Genomic DNA, 18,055 nt, shown 5'->3' with positions numbered 1-18,055 from the left:
AAATTTGAGCTAATACAGAGGCTTACCGACAATCATTCTTCCCACGCACCACTCGCGAATCGAACAGAGAATGGAGGGGGGCGGGGGGAATCAGTTGGCGGTACCAGAAGTATCTTCCGCCACACATCTTGAGGTGGCTTGCGGAGTACAATAAAGGCAAAGCAGATTAACATTTAGATGCCAATCTGAAAACGAACTACCATTAGCACCATGTATTAACACTTAAACGAGAAAGAACACACCAGCTAAACCCCACTTAACATGATAGCTTACAAACTCCGATACAAATTCCCTTTACTTGAAAATTTGTTTTTTTTTTTAGAAAAAAAAGTTTGTTATATAAACAGTGCACCCAGCACCATGTATTAACACTTAAACGAGTAAGAACACACCAGCTAAACCACACTTAACATGATAGCTTACAAACTCCGATACAAATTCTCTTTACTTGAAAATTTTTGTTTTTTTTAGAAAAAAAGTTTGTTAAATAAACAGTGCACCCACACTCCGTTGATGACACATCACTTTACACGAAGCTTACAATGTGGTGAAGAGCAAAAGCATTCAGTAGATAAGGAGGGCATACCGTCAAATCAGACAATACAACCGACACCCCCGGGATAACAAGGCCGCCCAGCAGTGTTAGTGACGTCACACTAAGCGGCCCATAGCCGACGCAGCAGTCCACGGACACCTCCGCACAGACGCGCCTGCTGCTAACGATCTGCTGTCCGTCATACAGAAAGGAACGAACTATAATTCGAACCAAAGACCAAATTATACATATTCTTGTAAACAGCATAAAGGTTCATAACGAAATACCGATTACATATACGGGCAGGAATAAGTTTAACGGATTGAGGAACTTTGCCACTATTTTATAATTGTCAGAAAACTATTTAGCTTTAAAACTCGCATACAGGTGGTGACAAACGCCAACTGACAGCAGGACTTAACATTTTCAAGCTATTAAACTTAAAGTAAATTATCTTAAACACTGTCATACATAGCAAAACCCTCACAACTTTCGTGTACAATAAGGTAACAAGAGTCCGCTTAGCTCATAAAACACATGACTATTATGAATTTACTCATATGTTCATGGTGACAGCTCTTTTCAAGAATTTTTACAAGTGTATCCCCAGTAATAAAGAATGGAAACAAAAGATAGATATCAAATATTCTCCTTTTAACATAGACATCACTGAACACAAGATTCTGTCTTGCACTGTGATACTAAGGGACTGCTCTTTCCTTTAAGAAAAGCCTGACAATTTGAAGTTCACTCTGCTATTGAAGATACACTTCTTGAAACAATATTAAAAAATGTTATGAAAGGTAAGGAAATGAGAAACAACCAAGTGCATTACATGTAAGAATGTGAGCAAAAGGCTGAGGCTCTCTTTACTTACCATTTTCAATCTCTCTACAGCTTATTTCCTTTTCCACGTAGAAATCACCAACTGCAAGTCTGATTATTGCTGTCTGTTACTAACAAAGTGCTTTTCTATTTAGAAAACCTGACAATTTGATGTTCATTCTGGTACTGAAGATAAACACTTTTCAGAGGAGTTCTAGTACCTATTCCTGCCCGTATATGTAATCGGTATTTCGTTATGAACCTTTATGCTGTTTACAAGAATATATATAATTTTGTCTTTGGTTCGAATTACAGTTCGCTCCTTTCTGTATGACGGACAGCAGATCGTTAGCACCAGGCGCGTCTGTACGGAGGTGTCCGTGGACTGCTGCGTCGGCTATGGGTCGCTTAGTGTGACGTCACTAACACTGCTGGACGGCCTTGTTATCCCGGGGGTGTCGATACAACTATCCAGAAATCGCTCCTCTGGCTTAAGATACGTCCTAGAAAAAAACTAAAAGCTGTCAGTAACAAGCACCAACCCATGCACATCAAGTCTCTACTACCTAACTACTCGTAAACGGATACATCGAACTTCTTAATATAGAGGTCAACATGTGTTATTGCGAATGAAGTTCAAGTTCAAAAATGGCTCTGAGCACTATGGGACTTAACTTCTAAGGTCATCAGTCCCCTAGAACTTAGAACTACTTAAACCTAACAAACCTAAAGACATCTCACACATCCATGCCCGAGGCAGGATTCGAGCCTGCGACAGTAGCCATCGCGCGGTTCCAGACTGTAGCGCCTAGAACCGCTCGGCCACCTCGGCCGGCGAAGTTCAAGTCACCCATCTCACTTAAAGAGAGCAGAGCACAATCAGAGCTCAGTAGCTTGTAGCCACATAACACATTGCCGGCTGGAGTGGCCATGCGGTTCTAAGCGCTACAGTCTGGAAACGCGCGACTTCTCCTGTCGCAGGTTCTAATCCTGCCTCGGGCATTGATGTGTGTGATGCCCTTAGGTTAGTTAGGTTTAAGAAGTTCTATGGGACTGATGACCTGAGAAGTTAAGTCCCATAGTGCTCAGAGCCATTTGAATCACATAACACATTAAATGTCCCACATTCCTCAAGACAACAGCCACAATAAATATCGGCTCCGGATCCAAGTGCAATGAAAGATCCAGTCAATATAATATGACAAAATGTTCTTCCTTCCATACACTGGCAACTGTCCAGTCGACAGTACACTGGCCTAGAGACCGAGCGAGGTGGCGCAATGGTTAGCACACTGGACTCGCATTCTGGAGGACGACGGTTCAATTCCGCGTCCGGCCGCCCTGGTTTAGGTTTTCCGTGATTTCCCTAAATCGCTCCAGGCAAATGCCGCGATGGTTCCTCTCAAAGGGCACGGCCGACTTCCTTCCCCATCCTTCCCTAATCCGATGAGACCGATGACCTCGCTGTTTGGTCTCTTCCCCCAAATAATCGAACCCAACCCAACTGGCCAAGAACTAGAGTCGCACACATGGGGCCCGCGTGCACACGCCGCTTCTGTATGCGCCCTGCACGTACCTTCAACTCTCGGTAATGGCGCGGTACGCGCTTCCCTTCTGACTGTATAAGCAGTGGCAAATTCGAAATGGGCGGGTAACCGGCACAATCGACATTTTACCATTTTCGTTTAACAACCGTCGAAGATAAATGGTTACTCTGACAAATAATATATTCAAGCAATGTAGTTTATTTTCATGTCTCCACAATAATATATTCGAATTTTTAGGGGTCCGTACCTCATTTGGGCAACGGTCTTGCCGCAGTGGATACACCGGTTCCCGTCAGATCACCGAAGTTAAGGGCTGTTGGGCGTGGCGGGCACTTGGATGGGTGTTCATCGGGACCGCCATGCGCTGTTGCCATTTTTCGGGGTGCACTCAGCCTCGTGATGCCAATTGAGGAGCTGCTCGACCGAATAGTAGCGGCTCCAGTCGAAGAAAAGCATCATAACGACCGGGAGAGCGGTGTGCTGACCACACGCCCCTCCTATCCGCATCCTCAATGAGGATGACACGGCGGTCGGATGGTGCCGATGGGCCACTTGTGGCCTGAAGGCGGAGTGCTTCTATCTCATTTGCTATAAACGGAAACCTTGCATGATCACCTTGCGTCCGTCTGTCTGTCCGAGTATTTAAAACCATTTTCTCAGGATCAGGTCGACGTATCAAGTTGAAATTTATGTCACATATTAACGTCTACGGTTCCTCGGCCGTGTAAAAAATTGAAGCTTGTAAGTCAATGAAGTCCGAAGATAAGGCCATTGACGTGACATATTTTGATACTCGCAAATGGCTCATCCAGACCTGTAGGGTAACCTAGACTCATGAAATATGGCAAGAAGTGAAACTCCTTTATTTATTTCGAAACTGCTGAGTCAAACTGAAGTACTGTCACTCTGTTATTTTTTTATCATGTCATTTGCCGCTCGCGGTTAGAAGTGCCATGTCACTAATTGCGCGGCCCCTTCCGCCGGAGGCTCGAGTCCTCCCTCGGGCATGGGTGTGTGTGTTGTTATTAGCATAAGTTAGTTTAAGTAGTGTGTAGGTTTAGGGACCGATGACCTCAGCAGTTTGGTCCCTTGCGAATTCACACATCATATCTGAGCTACAGAATTATTCCTGACAAATACAACTCAAACTTATTCAATTCATTAATAACCCACAATATACAAGGATAACGCAATCTGACTATTAATTAACGCGAAAGAATTGCCCTGAGTTAGAAGAAATCCTAACAATAACCCATACATTTCATAAGTCACCTCACAGAGAATCTTCATAACTCGAACTACAGCAATTGCAGCCACTACAGCAAGCTAAATAAAAGGATTCTAACTACTGTAGGCTCTAACTACTAATAGGCATGTGGTTAGCAAAGGAAAGATATTGTTGCAGAGCAAACAATGTATTTAGCAGATTTTACCTTAATCATGTGACTTTCAATTCCAAAAATTATATATTCGTCTGTGACATCCAGTTCCAAAAATTATATAATCGTCAATACACATTTTACAATCCATGTCTAACCAATATTAAATCTTCATGACGGACACACGTCCAGACCGCCCGCTCGCGCTATAACTGCTGACCTCCATCACTGCTAACTATTAACTTCCAACTGCGAGTCCGACCAGCCCCAGAGTCTATTATAGAGGGCGCACAGCCGTGTCAGAGATATTAAAGCAGAGCACTGCCAACATACAAACATATAAACGGGCTACTTAGAGAAGTAAGGTTTCACAGTAGAACTAAAGGAAAAATATCCAAAAATTATCTTGTAGTTATACCGCACGAAAAAAATTGTCATTTATTATCCTATTGTCTATTTGTCTTTCGGTCGCAGGTTCGAATCCTGCCTCGGGCATGGATGTTTGTGATGTCCTTAGGTTAGTTAGGTTTAAGTAGTTCTAAGTTCTACGGGACTGATGACCTCAGAAGTTAAGTCCCATAGTGCTCAGAGCCATTTCAACCATTTTCTCTCGAACAGGTAGATGTAGGCTACCTCTTGCCACTATCGATAGGTGGCAAAAACCGTCGAGATGTCGATTCCTACGATGGATGAGCTATCTATACATACAACCAGCTGAGAAGCCCGTGGTTGCCCGGATCAGAATATATGGTATGGGAGAATCTATGGGTAAGATTCTAGTTATGAGGTGCATACAGACGTGTATCTCATTAAGGATATTGTTACTGCAGTTATCCTGCTAGTCAGATAGTCTGGTTGTGTGGATGTGGATGAATGTGGTACGCGAAAATCCGCAAAACACGGAGAAATAAATACCCCTAGATAAAGGTAAACTATATATGACTTACCAACTTTACTGTACATGTGGAAAATTTTAAGTGTTTTGTTCACGAGGCAATGTAATGGTGACAGAGTCCTCAATGTGTTTCATCTATACTGTCGTCGGTGATTATACTCACGAAAAATAATGCAAAAGAAGAATAAGCGAAGTTATTGACGAAAAGTCGCTGAAGGGTCGCTGAAAAGGGTTACACTCATGAAGAATAAAAGAAACGTTTATCCGAAATCTCTGTACTGTACAGTCACAGTCTAGTACCATCGTACCGTTCGGTTATTCATTTGTTAGTTACGAGTATTTTTATCTTTGAAGCTATTTGGATGTTTTTGTTTGTGTCTCTATTGATCGTCGGTAGAGCGTGATTGGACAAAAAACGCAGGGAGGTTAAAACCCGATCTATTTGATATTAACGTCGTTATTAAAGCCTGTATGATTAAACCGCGCAAGCATCGTATTATGTCGGACGAATGAAACAATAAACGCGTTTTCACATGCACGGTAAAGTCACAGCTCCGTATTTCGCAGATTTTTGCTCGCCACATCCACCCGCTGCCACGTACCGCGACCAAACTCCCTTACTAACAGCATGAGACCAAGGGCTATCTACCACCACAACCACGAGTGGATGGCAGTGCGTGGTCATGGAGAAAAGTTTGTCAGTACGCATATATAGATACAGAATACAGACTAGGTTTCAACGGAACTCTTGATGTGCGAGTCTTACTCACACACGTATCCGGATTTCTTTCTTTTTTTTAACTTTTACGCTACCAGCAGTTTAAATTCACACTTACAAGTGTGTTGCTGTAGCGGTTGTAATGTCCCCACTGCAAATACCCTCTACCACGCACCAATTAATCATTTTCAATCAAACCATCCACATTCATTCACTTTGGAAAAGTTATCTGATCTGATTTTCTCGTAATATATGCGGCGACAGCTCGTCGACGCCAAATTATTTTCTAGTGCATTCTCCATGGTTGTTAAGAGTGGTAACTAGGACAGCTTCTGGAGTATCTGTTGAGGGATTGACGTGTTTCTGAGAGATACATATTCTGCTTTTCTTCTCGCAAAAGCGAGCCAGTTAACATTTGTGCCGCTAGCGGTTTGTTTTGAAGAGAAAGAGATTGTAAAAGGAAAATAATTAAGGCGTGGAATCACCGGAGATCTGGACATGTAATGGACATGGGTTTAATACACGATTTCCTCCATAAATAAGGTTTGTGACTTTTTTGTTCTGGAGTTTTTTCTGAATCATTTGATGATAACGTTGGCCCTGTAATTAGTGGGGAAGTTTCAGCTGTGTCGAAGAGAGCCTGCAATCACTGAGTCTGTGTTAAATCGTCCAAAAAGGCTTCGTACACATCTGGAATTCGCAATCTTTCGTAAAAGGAACAAATTGTCCAAACGATTGATTCTCCCGACTGACTGCAGTGTTTAACAATAATAATAAATGTAAAGATCTCTTACAGCAAGTCAGCCGCTGATTACCAAGACGAAGGACTCCACCAAAGATTCTGTTTGGCTGATTTTTTTTCCACTGTACACATAATGAAATCTTATATTAAAAACTATACATAGATAAAGGAGAGAAAGAGAGAGAGAGCGAATGAAAATAGAGATAATACTAATAATCCTCCATTAGTCTAATTTTTCGCCTGTCTTATCACGGATCAGCCAAGAACTGTGAGGGCCTTACTTTACTGTATAGACTTATGTGTGGAGGTGAAGGGATCTTGAAGACAACAGATACACGCCTATACGGAAAAGACATTACACAGAGATAGCGGCTAGCTACATTGATCATCTATTCTTAGATAAAGAGACGGCAACTTATTATCCGAACATTTAAAAAAGGTTAAACGGTCATTTATGACAAATAACCGTTCAGGACCAGATGTGGTAAATAACTAGTAAAGACAACCCAATGATTGTCTTAAGCTCATTTAATTGCAAAAGCTTATAAATTTCTTCAGCCATCATGTTCTTCATTCGTTAGATTTGATAGCACATTTTAAATTACGTATATAAATGATATAATGCCAACGGCCTTGCCGCAGTAGTAACACCGGTTCCCGTCAGATCACCGAAGTTAAGCGCTGTCGGGCTGGGCTAGCACTTGGATGGGTGACCATCCGGTCTGCCAAGCGCTGTTCGCAAGCGAGGTGCACTCAGCCCTTGTGAGGCAAACTAAGGAGCTACTTGATTGAGAAGTAGCGGCTCCGCTCTCGTAAACCGACAAAACGGCCGGGAGAGCGGTGTGCTGAGCACATGCCCCTCCATATCCGCATCAAGTGACGCCTGTGCGCTGAGGATGACGCGGCGGCCGGTCGGTCCCGTTGACTCTTCGTGGCCTATTCGGGAGGGGTTTAGTTCAGTTTATATAAAGGATATGAGACAGGTATAGTTTGTCGCTCGTACGTCTTGTCTGTCTCCTGTATTAAGAAATGCAGTGAAAACCCGCTAACCTAAATTCCGCAAAACCTATATTTATCATAATCCGAATAAAATCCAGGATAGAGGAAAAAGTAAGTAAAGCGCTTATTTTTAGTGTAAAGAAAGGATTTGCTTATACAGTAGAACTGAATAACTCATTGAACACAGTTTATCGAAATGAAACGTTCATTGCACTGGTAACTACAGTACTGTATCACATGTTTATGAAGCAGTAATTTTCACTTTCAGTAACTTGCAAAATAGGTAGTCTTCTTCTGCGATGATGATGCGATGTTGTGCCAGCGTCGCATGACAACGTTGGTGTCAGAACAATGTGCAGTTCTACGTAGCTTAATGCCAATTCAAGAGCATCTGCAGCGTAAAGAATGTGACAGTTTCTTTACGAGTTTCTTCTCCATCACTGTCTTTGTCTTGAGAGTTGTCATCAGTTTCATTCTGGACTGTAGAGACAATGGCTTCATCATTGATTTCTTGATGACCATTGTCATGGACTGATATCCATTCTTGAAGGTAATTTTCCGTTGTATCTTCGCACACCGGGTTTTCTTGTGCAAACTGAAGGATGTCATTACTGTCTGATGCTGCAATGGATGGTTCAGATGGCTCTGAGCACTACGGGACTCAACTGCCGAGGTCATCAGTCTGCAATGGATGGGGTTTCTTCAAATACGAGACTTGGTCACAGCTTCTTGCGTCATGTTTGTACGATGTGTGTTCGAATTGTCCCAAGTCTCTGATAGCCAGTAGGTTTCTCATTTTTTGTAAGATGGAACAGTTCTCTTTTTCAGTTAGGTGGCAAAAAAAAAATTTGCTTTGATGTTTCCATTGACTACCCGCATTTCTGAAGGATGACACGGAGCATTGTCAATCAAAAGTGGAGGTCGATGTGGCAGTCCGTTTTCTGTACCGGATCTTCTGACAGAGTGAATAAATTGTTTCTTGAACCACTCACCAAACAGAACACCGGTCATCCAAGCTTTACTTCGATTTTTGTAATAAACAGTGGGAGCGTTCATATTCGTGTTTGTCCGCAGCTCGTGGTCGTGCGGTAGCGTTCTCGCTTCCCACGCCCGGGTTCCCGGGTTCGATTCCCGGCGGGGTCAGGGATTTTATCTGCCTCGTGATGGCTGGGTGTTGTGTGATGTCCTTAGGTTAGCTAGGTTTAAGTAGTTCTAAGTTCTAGGGGACTGATGACCATAGATGTTAAGTCCCATAGTGCTCAGAGCCAGAGCCATATTCGTGTCTTTTAGGGCTCGTTGTTTCACAGAGTTTCCATTTACCATGAATGGTAAGTTGTTTGTTCCTGCAGTGTTGCTACAGGCTAAAACACTAAGGCGTTGTTTATCCATTTTAAAACCGGGTACAGACAACTCTTCTTTCGAAGCAGGGAGTAGAGCTTCAAAAAAAAAAAAGAAATGTTCAAATGTGTGTGAAATCTTATGGGACTTAACTGCCAAGGTCATCAGTCCCTAAGCTTACACACCACTTAACCTAAATTATCCTACGGACAAACACACACACCGAGGCCCGAGGGAGGACTCGAACCTCCGCCGCAGTCCTTGACTGCAGCGCCTTAGACCGCTCGGAGGCCAGCTTCGTCAGCATTATACACTGGCTGCGGTGAGTAATTTTCCCGCAGTATCAAGTCTGCTAACTCATCTAAGAATGCATCTGCAGTGGCAACACCGGCTGATAATTTTTCTCCACTTATCGTTAATTGTCGCACGCCGTCTCTCTTCTTCCAAGGGTCTAACCAACCACAGCTGCCAGCAAACGTTGGATCACGATACATAAGTTTGTTCAGTTTCAATGTCTTTTCTTGAATCACTGTACCGCTAATACGAACGCCTTTTAGTGTCTCCTGTGTCTTATTTTTGGTACCCCGAATGGCTTTGTATTCTTTATCTGTTCATTTTTACAGGGTCTGGTTTTCATTGTAAACAAATTGGACATAGTATACCGAACAATATATTGCAACGAATCAGAATACAGTAACACATTTCCCGCCGAGAGGTGGAGAATGTTTATGGCAGGTGGGAAAGAGTAGAAATGCTGCCAGCAATAAACGGACAGCACTGCGTCGGTTGTCTTTCAGAATATGGAAGGACTTACCTATTTCAGAGAAGCCAAACTGTACTAGCAGGAACTTGTAGCACCGAAACTGTGTGGCTCGTCACATGTTTACGTGCGCCTGTTATCAGTATTTGTCGCAAGTAGACGAAAGATGGTGAAATCACTAGCAGAGGATTAGGTGCTTAAACTCTATATCTCGTCGGAAAGTATGTTCACAGGCGGCCTGCCCACTGTGTAAAGCAAGTACTACAGTTAATAGTGGAGTAGAGCCACAAGCCAAGACAGCGATGCAACGGCAACTAGACCTGGAATGGCCACGTGACCATCGACGCTGTACGTTGACACAGTGGCAGAGCATTGCGTTGTCTGATGAATCCCGATACCTTCTACTTCATACCGATGGGAGACGGCGAATCCGTCGTCTTTCAGAGGAAGAGCTCCTTGGCAGCTGAACTGCAGGACGGAGACAACTGGTGGCAGCTCCATTATGCTCTGGGAAACATTCTTGTGGGCACCTATGGGGTCCGGTGGAGCTCGTGCAAGCTATCATGACGGCCAAGGAGTATCGTACACTGGTTGCAGACTACACACACCCCATCATGAAGATCAAGTTTCACGATGGCAGTGGCATTTTTCAACAAGATAATGCGCCATGTCACAAGACCAAGAGTGTAATGGTGTGGTTCGAGAAACACGGGGGCGAGTTCCAATTGATGTGCTGGCCGCCACTCTCGCCAGATCTGAACCCGATCGAACACATCTACGACTTTGTTCGCGCCAGGGCTCCCTCCGTGGTATTTACGGGAATTAGCTGACTTGTGTGTGCAGATGTGGTGCCAGCTCCCTCCAGCGAATTACCTTGGCCTCATTGCTTCCATGCCACGAAGCGTTGTCGCTGTTACCCGTGCCAAAGGCGGAAATACCGGCTTTTAGGTAGGGGGTCTTAATGTTCTGGCTGATCCGTGTATATTAACCTGTTCAGGTTGTCAGTACTTCCTCATACAGAAAGTGTTTTTAAAAACGTGAGAACATGGAGAACCGGGCAGCCACGTAGCATAGTCGAGCACGAAAGAGAGTCTGCGGAGCTTCGTGTGGTTTGCACTCTGTACGATCTGTTCTTTTTTAGGATGAATTTTTCCGCAGTTGTGAGAAAAAACTGAAAATTTCAACACGACGGAGTACAAACACACTGGTACCTGCGTTCCACTTCTTCGACCTACGATGCATGAAAGGCTATTCTTCAAATTGAATTTTTCTAGATTGTAAATCAAGCAAATAATCCTTTTAAATATGTGTGTTGTTAAATCAGGCCGGCCGCGGTGGTCTCGCTGTTCTAGGCGCGCAGTCCGGAACCGCGCGACCGCTACGGTCGCAGGTTCGAATCCTGCCTCGGGCTTGGATTGTGTGTGTTGTCCTTAGGTTAGTTAGGTTTAACTAGTTCTAAGTTCTAGGGGACTGATGACCTAAGATGTTAAGTCCCATAGTGCTCAGAGCCATTTTTGTTAAATCAGTCTTACTTCAGGATACTGTAGTGCCACTTCCTCGGACTAGAAATAAAAATCAAAAATTAGCTCCCAATACCCCAAAGATCTCCCACCAAGTCCTAAATTCCCAGGAAAGTGAATAAGCGAACGAAGTTCCATTTATCACTATTATTAGGACAATAAGAAGTAATTAAATCAGGAATCTAAGACTTGACAATTTAGCAATCTACGCAAGAAAGATTAAATTTCAGTAAAATTAAAATCAAAATCATAATAAATAGCAAAATTAGCATAAATTAACATTCGCAAAGTAGAACCAACGATCCCAAAGAATACTCCGTGTGAGTACTCTTTGGGAATCGTGAGTAATGACTAAGTATAATTCAATGCATTGTCACTACGTTACGAGAGTTAGCCAAAGAAGGTCATATATTTGAATGCTCGTCCATGTAGGCGCGCTTAGATTGTTTTTGAGATTGAATAATTGCGATCTGTTGTGACGCACTAATACGATCTTCTGACTTCAAATATCACGGCATTAGAATTCGAACGGACGACTTTTAGTTACTAGAATAAAGTGAACTTTTAACTAGATAATTGAACTAAACATTGCTTAGACAGTGATTTAGGCAAAGAACACTAGTAGACAATTTTCATTCATAATAGCCAGTGGTTTATAGAACTTCACTGATAAGTCCGAAGCATATAATTTAAATCCCCCCAACACCTGGGAAAGTTTTCTTCTCAATGCTCGATTAGGAAGTGACTGATATTGTGCAATAAAACACCCTCTCGTGCCAAGTCGTGCATTTGTGATTTAAAATTCTATCAAATTATTGACATGAAACTCACCAGTAACAATTACGCGCAGCGATAATATTTGACTGTAGCGCTCGACGCTTGTGTAGAATCTTTGACTCAAATAACAAGCCCACTGTTACGATATCTTAGATACTTGAAATTACGACCAGCTTGCAGGGAATTTGTTGTGGATGTGACTGTATTGGTTTTATCATTAATATTTCATCATTAATCCGTTAAACATAGATTACGAACTATTAATTACGATTCTTGGTGAAGTAAAAATCTCACGCACGTCGACATTTCGGTTCAGCACTGTTATTTTGTGTAACGTCATCTTCGTAACTTGATAACGATCTCAACACTCTACCGACTGTCGCCGAGTTTCAGCCGAGGCAAAGTACAAATCAAACCAAATCATCAAGAAGAGGCGTTATAATATGACTCGTGTAAAACATTTGCATTCAGTTCTCCAGAAAATTAAACAGAGTCTAAATGAATGTTAGTCTAACACTCCAATGCATAGACGTTACGTAACTATGGCTGGGAAGAAGACCACACGTAGGGCAAGACACGGTGCTGTTGTTGCCTAGCCGTCGAGCTGTAATTTGAAGTGAAAGAAAATTTTCCCTGAATCGGGCTTCGAAGTGCAGGCTCTAAGTTGGCAGACTATTTTACAACGGGTCTTCTGAAAAGTAAGCCAGATATTCTTTTCAACAAGGACGAAAAAGATTCGTTGTAAGTTTTTTTACATCTTTACTTTTTATTTCCGACCGATACAATTATTGTTGCCTTAGCGTGGAATTTCAATTTACTAACTAACACAAATACTAGTCCACAATGTGGACAAACTCTCATCTACATACAACTATTTTCAACCAACTGTCGAAAAAGAGTTTCAAATACGTCTTACGTGTATAGAATCTTAACAACAGAAGCTGTTTCTTTGCTTCCCAGTCTCGCAGTCACAAAGTAAAGAATAGACGCGTGGCAGAGAAATCGGAGCACAACGCGCTCTTACAAGACATTTCACCACTCTGAAGCATCGCGTACACGAAAATTTCTTAGCTATACACTACTATCAAAAACCAGACGAGGCAGTGAAGTTGCTCGCTGGAGTCTGGAGAGAAGTCGACGTTCCAGCTCAGGGGTATCCAACAGCTGACCTACGATCCGCATGCGCCCCAAGAAGTCAGCATCCATCGCAAGATCGGCAAAAAACATTCCATAAAATCCACTTTATGTATAGTTATGAAAGTAATGAAAACCCATTTGTAAAAGTCAAATTACTTCCATGTTGCTCTGTTGGAATAAAAAACCATAATGAATTCTAAAATATCAGCGGTTGTTGTTACTGTTATGTGCGGTGCGGCCCAAAAATACTCTTGTTCTTCCATTGTGGCCCATGTAAGCTAAAAGGTTGTACACCCCTGTTCTATGTTCATTTGGGCTCAGGTTGGGACGCGGGGCAACTCAGTCCACTTCAGGTACGTTATTATCCACGAACAAATCCCTCACAGGTGTTGCTTCATGTCAGGGTCCTTTGTCGTGCTGGTACAATCGTCGTCTGTGAACTGTTCCTCTACCGTACGCTGCAGAATGTGTTAATGGTCTTCCATGTTTAGCGTTTTCTTAAGCGCAATAAGGAGGTAACGCCCTAATCACGAGAAGCACCTGCGTATCACAGTATAACATTCTCCGTATTTCACGATTGGCACTAAACATGATGTAGCTAACGTTCTCCAGATCACTCGCTTCCCGCCATCCGCTGACGTCGCCCTTTATATACGATCTGAAGCGTCGCTTAGCATTGGCTAGGAGCTGCTCGGCCGTTTTACTCCCTTCACAGAGCCCTTGCGATAGCTACGCACCTGGTAACACTTTGTAACCCACGAGTCAGTCCTTCTGCTGGTTTCACGCTATTTTTTTTATACCATCCTCTGCAACGCTGGCGTTTCCTGTCCGTCAGTATACCAGTTCCCCCTCGTCTTACTTTAGCTATGGTTATTCCATTGCGTTTCCACTTCACAAGCACGTTACTAACAGTTGGCATGGGCAGCTTTAGAAGAGTTCAAACGTCCCTAATGGATTTGTTACTCAAGTGACATCCAACGAGAAGTCGAGCTCTGCTGACAGACTCATTCTGTTGTCGCTGCATCTCTACTGACAACGCTATACTCCCCGCCTCCTTTCATACCGGTTGGTCAGCCTCTCGTAACATCTAGTAGTCGATTCCGCACTATGTAGCGGTGTCTGGATACTTTTGAGTTCTGTCCGGATGTCTTTGATAATACAATGTACATATAAATCAGTTGGTGGATAACGTGGGAAGCTCTACGAGGGATTTTTCAGACGCCGCAGGTGCCTATAGGAACGTTGCAACGCCAGAAGACTGAGCGAAATCTGCAGGACCTGTACAGTATCAATAACTGGTGCTGGGAATGGCAACTGACCTTGACGTGAACGAATGTAACAAACTGCGCGTAAATTGGTAAACATATCCACCACTGCTCGATTACGATATTGGTGAAAAAACTCTGAAAACGATAACAAGTGTGTAATAACTAGGAGTGACCACTGAAAACAACTACACTACTGGCCATTAAAATTGCTACACCACGAAGATGACGTGCTACAGACGCGAAATTTAACCGAAAGGAAGAAGATGCTGTGATATGCAAATGAGTAGCTTTTCAGAGCATTCACACAAGGTTGGCGCCGGTGGCGACACCTACAACGTGCTGACATGAGGTAAGTTTCCAACCGATTTCTCATACACAAACAGCAGTTGACCGCCGTTGCCTGGTGAAACGTTGTTGTGATGCCTCGTGTAAGAGGAGAAATGCGTACCATTACGTTTCCGACTTTGACAAAGGTCGGATTGTAGCCTATCGCGATTGCGGTTTATCGTATCGCGACATCGCTGCTCGCGTTGGTCGAGATCCAATGACTGTTAGCAGAATATGGAATCGGTGGGTTTAGGAGGGTAATACGGAACGCCGTGCTGGCTCCCAACGGCCTCGTATCACTAGCAGTCGAGATGACAGGCATCTTATCCGCATGGCTGTAACGGATCGTGCAGCCACGTCTCGATCCCTGAGTCAACAGATGGGGACGTTTGCAAGACAACAACCATCTGCACGAACAGTTCGACGACGTTTGCAACAGCATGGACTATCAGCTCGGAGACCAAAGCTGTGGTTACCTTTGACGCTGCATCACAGACAGGAGCGCCTACGATGGTGTACTCAACGACGAACCTGGGTGCACCAATAATATAACGTCATTTTTTCGGATGAATCCAGGTTCTGTTTACAGCATCGTGATGCTCGCATCCGTGTTCGGCGACATCGCGGTGAACGCACATTGGAAGCGTGTATTCCTCATCGCCATACTGGCGTATCACGCGGCGTGATGGTATGGGGTGCCATTGGTTACACGTTGTAACCTCCCCAGGGAAATTTTTATAATAATATTCAAATGTAAATGGACATAGAGCTAAGTGTAACCTCCCCACGAATATGAAAGATAATACAATTAAATGAAAAAATTAGTAATCTGACCCAAGTATAAGTTCCTCACAAAAAAAATGAAAATCAATTCAGTGATAATAAAATCTCAGTGACAATGGAAACAAAAATAGACCGAAATGTCGATCTTGGGCCCTGTTCACTAATTAAACTGAAATTCTTACCTTAGTAAAACTGCATCTGCTCTTATTTTTCCCCATAGCTTGGAGGAAATTCATTGCAAAAATTTTAAATTTAGGGAAACTTTTCTCTAAGGAAATAGAAGGCAAATATTCTTTCAAAAAGGATTCTTTGTTAAAAAATTGCTTTGAAAACAAAATTATTATTGGGGCGATTCTTGGACAAATTAGTTACAGTTAATTTACATCATTAGCTGAGCGCAATGCTGCTTCATTACCTTATTTAAAAATAATATACCTCGTCCTGAATCTGGACCAGAGTGCCATGTCGACGCCCGCCGACTCCTCACACACAACTGCACTCGACTCTCTCGTAACTCGACTGCAACTGAACTGCACTTTCGCGCGGTCAAGCGCAGACTAGGAACTACAAAAAGCTCTCTGGTCAGAGACTCTACAATGCCTCGCCATCGCCGCCACACAACATACGTGTTTCAACGTCTCGGTCACCTCTAGTTCGCATTGACGGCACTTTGAACAGTGGACGTTACATTTCACATCTGTTACGATCCGTGGCTCTACCCTTCATTGGATCCCTGCGAAACCCTACATTTCAGCAGGATAATGCACGAAGTAAAGGAGTTTTGCTATTTGAGGAGCAAAATAGCTGATGATGGTCGAAGTAGAAAAGATATAAAATCTAGACTGGCAATGGCAAGGAAAGCGTTTCTGAAAAAGAGAAATTTGTTAACATCGAGTATAGATTTAAGTGTCAGGAAGTCGTTTCTGAAAGTATTTGTATGGAGTGTAGCCATGTATGGAAGTGAAACATTAACGATAAATAGTTTGGACAAGAAGAGAATAGAAGCTTTCGAAATGTGGTGCTACAGAAGAATGCTGAAGATTAGATGGTAGATCACATAACTAATGACGAAGTATTGAATAGAATTGGGGAGAAGAGGAGTTTGTGGCACAACTTGACAGAAAGAAGGGACCGGTTAGTAGGACATGTTCTGAGGCATCAAAGGATCACAAATTTAGCATTGGAGGGCAGCGTGGAGGGTAAAAATCGTAGAGGGAGACCAAGAGATGAATACACTAAGCAGATTCAGAAGGATGTAGGTTGCAGTAGGTACTGGGAGATGAAGAAGCTTGCACAGGATAGGGTAGCATGGAGAGCTGCATCAAACCAGTCTCAGGACTGAAGACCACAACAACAACAACAACAATGCACAACCTCATGTTGTAGGTCCTGTACGGGCCTTTCTGGATGCCAGCACATTCTCCAGATCTCTCACCAACTGAAGACGTCTGGTCAATAGTGGCCGAGCAACTGGCTCGTCACAATACGCCAGTCACTAGTCTTGATGAACTGTCGTATAGTGTTGAAGCTGCATGGGCAGCTTTACCTGTACACGCCATCCAAGTTCTGCTTGACTCAATGCCCAGGGGTATCAAGACCGCTGTTACGGCCAGAGGTGGTTGTCCTGGGTACTGATTTCTCAGGATCTATGCACCCAAATTGCGTGAAAATGTAATCACATGTCAGTTCTAGTATAATATATTTGTCCAATGAATACCCGTTTGTTATCTGCATTTCTTCTTGGTGTAGCAATTTTAATGGGCAGTAGTGTAATAGGAAAAGCAGATGCCATTTTAAAATTGGAAGTATCGTAAGGAAATGTGATGCATTCACAAAAGAACTGGCTTACAAAACACTTATTCGTGCGATTATACATCGCGACTGGAAAACAGAAGGGAGAAAATGATAACGGTACCAGAAGTACCCTCCACCACACACCGTAAGTTCGGTTGCGGAGTGTGGAAGCAGATTTACTGTGGACGCTGTTGGCCTCTTTACACCCAACAATACGGCTGTGTTCGTCACACTGGCTCTATACCCACGTATATACTGATCGCTATTTGCCGACATTTTCAAACATTGGTCCTTTACGTCTCGGCAAAACGCACGCGGATATTTTCGACTGCAAAAAGTCTAGGAAAGAGGTTGTTTCAAAACAGTCGGTAGTGTTTCATCCACGCGCTGCTTTGTATTCGCTGCCCTGTTACGGTACTTCTGAGGATGACATCTACTGTGTTCTGAAAAACGATTTACGCATCGTGTTTGCTCGGCCAGCACGATAACGATGAGGGAAAAGTTACATTCGAGAACAGTACTTTAAGTATCAGTAACAGACGCTATTCGTAAGGCACATAGACTTTACTGTCGGAGTTCCGGGAAGCAGATTCCATTTAGTATGTCTAGAACGGCAGCTATCTCCTAGATAGTCATTTCAAGTTGGCTTTGGGAATGTGACAGAACACGACAAATACAAAGCACATAGAAACACGGATTTGTTTTCCTGCA

General features: G+C 43.2%; 1 pseudogene; it reads left to right on the top strand.

Moving 5' to 3' along the window:
• Positions 1-7,264: 7,264 nt before the first annotated feature.
• Positions 7,265-7,382, top strand: LOC124790756 (annotated as a pseudogene).
• Positions 7,383-18,055: the final 10,673 nt, after the last annotated feature.

The sequence above is a fragment of the Schistocerca piceifrons genome, chromosome 3 (genome assembly GCF_021461385.2).
Source record: "Schistocerca piceifrons isolate TAMUIC-IGC-003096 chromosome 3, iqSchPice1.1, whole genome shotgun sequence".
NCBI lineage: Eukaryota > Metazoa > Arthropoda > Insecta > Orthoptera > Acrididae > Schistocerca > Schistocerca piceifrons.
The sequence above is the reverse complement of the archived record's forward strand: the minus strand, read 5'-3'. Positions and strand labels throughout refer to the sequence as shown.